We start from the raw sequence: 3031 nt of genomic DNA on the forward strand, positions 1-3031 counted from the left end.
TTGTTTTGAGGCCAGCATGGGCTACAAGGTAAGTTCAAGATCAACATGAAATATATAGCAAAACCCTATTTCAAAAATACAGCAAAAAAGTAGTTAAAATATTTATTTGTTTACCTTCTTGAAATCTATCCCAATTTTTGAACTAGTCTCTCTTATGGCATCTACCTTGAAGTAGAAGAACAATTTATATAACTATCCCTTTGGTTTCTCCAAACCTGTCTCTTAATCTATAAACTAGGGGTAATAATACAAATTTATTTAAAGATAACAATATGTAATACAAGAGTCATTGCTATTTTCCTATCACCTTGTCTGAAATTCTGTATTGCTTTCCTTGTTTCCATGTTGTTTTGTTTATGTCTGTGTGTTTGTTAATATGTTTCCATTCTTTTATCTTTAAAATTAAAAATAGGAATTTATGTACATGCTAAAATCTCTAAAGTAATATAGAGATAAAATTACATAAGATAAATTAGTTATTGTACATCTTTTTAAGTGGGAGAAAGTAGAATGTGCATAAACAAGAAAAAAATGACAGCTATCAAAACAATATATGGCAGGGAACTGAAAATTCACCTTTTACTGCACTTACTCTATATCTCCTGATTTAAGTGTATATATGTCAAAATATTTACTTCACCTAGCCATGCTGAATGAGAATAGTTCTAATTTCCACCAAATAAAAGTCATTCCTAAACAAGTTACACTACATGAAGAAAATACAGAAATTAAAATAAAATTCAAAGTAAATGACCTCAAAGACCCTAGAGATCCTCTAACCAAAACTGGTCTCCATTTCTTTTCTTCATTACTTTTGTCATTTTCAATAAATCTAATTAATCAAAATTCATTCCTAGCTCATATATAGTGGTACTTGGTTTACGAATTTGATTTATTCTATGATTTGGGGGAAGAGGGCTGTGTTTGTGTTTGTATGGGGAACATGGCATGTGTTTGTTTGGTCACCTGATGTGGAGTTTGTTAAGAGAAGCCAAATTTTGTCAACAGCTTTGTTTTTGAACTGAATTGTTTGCAAATAGAAGCATTTGTAAACTACAGTATTACTGTATCTTCCTGAACATGGCTAAGTAATAAAATACTGTTGCATGTTTGAAGCTATGGGGTCATGAGAGACACAGAGGGCTAAGTGGAGGGGAGCGAGTTATGATGAAATATGCCTGTGAATGCATGAAAGGTTTATCACTAACATCTGAACTTGGAGCAGGCACAGCCAGGCGTACTTCACTCAAGTGTGCTTCGTGTCCTGATCACCATGGATGGCCAGGGGAAAGGTACGTGCATCAGACAGTGAGATGTTGGCTTCACCTCAGTGCTTGGTGGGTTAGTGTGAAAGTACAGCTAATAACAAGAGGTTCCAGGTCTCCATGGGTTAGAAGAGCCGTCTAAATGTCGCTCTGGAAACACCTACACAGGTCACAAGGGAACATTTCAGATGTCCTCCAGTGGTAGAATGCTGCTCGCTTGGACATTTGGCTATCCCTGGAGACATTTGCATTAATTCATGTGCAGGCGGAAACATGAGGGTGCTTTTGGTGTCTATCTGGCAGAGGACTGGGGCTGCTAAGCATTCTCCAGTGCAGAACAGATCCAAGAACAAGAAATTATCTAGATGAAAAACTGGAAATGGTGCAATTGAGGAACTCTAGACTAGAATAGAACCACAAAATTCACTGAATCCAATCCTCATGACTTCAAAACATAGAAACTAACATTTTTGGTTCTCTGGTCTATTGTGTGAATTGTGCAACTTGGGTCAACCTAATCAATTCTGAAACCACAGTGCAGACAGTGATGGCAGATGTGTATCTTATTTGGCTTTGTCAATTAGGAGCAATCTCAATGTCCTTTGCAAAGGAATAGCAGGCTAAAGCTAATTGTTTTTCCTGCATAAGTGAGATTTGTAAGAAAAAGAAATTATAATTGACCATAAAATATTTATGAGATAAAGAACAAATGCATCAGTCTAGTTATTGTAGCCTGTTTTTAAAATGCATGTTAATTGATAAAGAGCATTTATTCAGTGATGCACTTCCTACAGCTGTGATATCAGGTTCTCTATCTCCAAAGCACATTTCCGTTGCAACACTACATAAACTTTTGCATTTGGCTGCATTATATTAGTAGAACATGCAGAGATTTAAAGTTTGGAATCATTAAAATTTTGAAAAAGTAAAATTATATGATGTGAATGATTGCACACTGTTTTAATTTCACAACTAAATGGTTATTTAGTTCCATGAGACAACAGAAATATTTTTATTGATTTACTTTTGGTATTGATTTGAGGAATTATTCAGACATAAATATTTAGTGGTGCTTAGATTTAACTTTTGAATTTAATCCTCATTTTTCAAAGTTTATGTACAAGGCAGTCTTCTGAGTTTTCCATGTTAATATCAGAAATTCCTTGGAATAATGTCACTGAAGTTGAAAAATGATTTTAATTTTGCAGCTATTTGTTGTCTCTCTCCCTTTGGGACTGCAAATTATTGGTATGCTAGTGTTCCACACCTTTCCATATACTGGAATAACAAATGGACAGAACCTGCGATCACTGTGAAAGAGTCTGTAGTTTTACAGAGAAGAGAATGCAGATGAAATTACATTTCCAAGGGCCCCTGTTTTACAACACCAAGGGCCCAGTTGCTTTCCACGAGTGACAGTAACAAACCTGCTCTGCCACACTGTGCCCCACGACCTCTGAAGTGGTCCCAGCTGCAGAGCGGCAGCCTGAAAGCCCTCAGGTGTACACGGTGTGAATAGGCGAAGTGCAAGGACCACGGCAGCAGTCTCTGCCTCCTCCACCAGCTAATATCAGAACTTGGAGAAATTTGCTTCACCTCCCTAAGGCTTACTTTTGATGGGTATAATTTAATGATGGATATGTAGGTTCAGACTATCTCCATGTGTTTTGTAAAGCTGTAATTTATTAAAATATCTAAAAGTTTGGCAAAATGTGAAACAAATGCATAGGATTATAATGCTAAGTCAGCAATTACAAGACCAAGGT

This window comes from Chinchilla lanigera, unplaced genomic scaffold, assembly GCF_000276665.1.
Source record: "Chinchilla lanigera isolate Chin_1 unplaced genomic scaffold, ChiLan1.0 scaffold00209, whole genome shotgun sequence".
Classification (NCBI taxonomy): domain Eukaryota; kingdom Metazoa; phylum Chordata; class Mammalia; order Rodentia; family Chinchillidae; genus Chinchilla; species Chinchilla lanigera.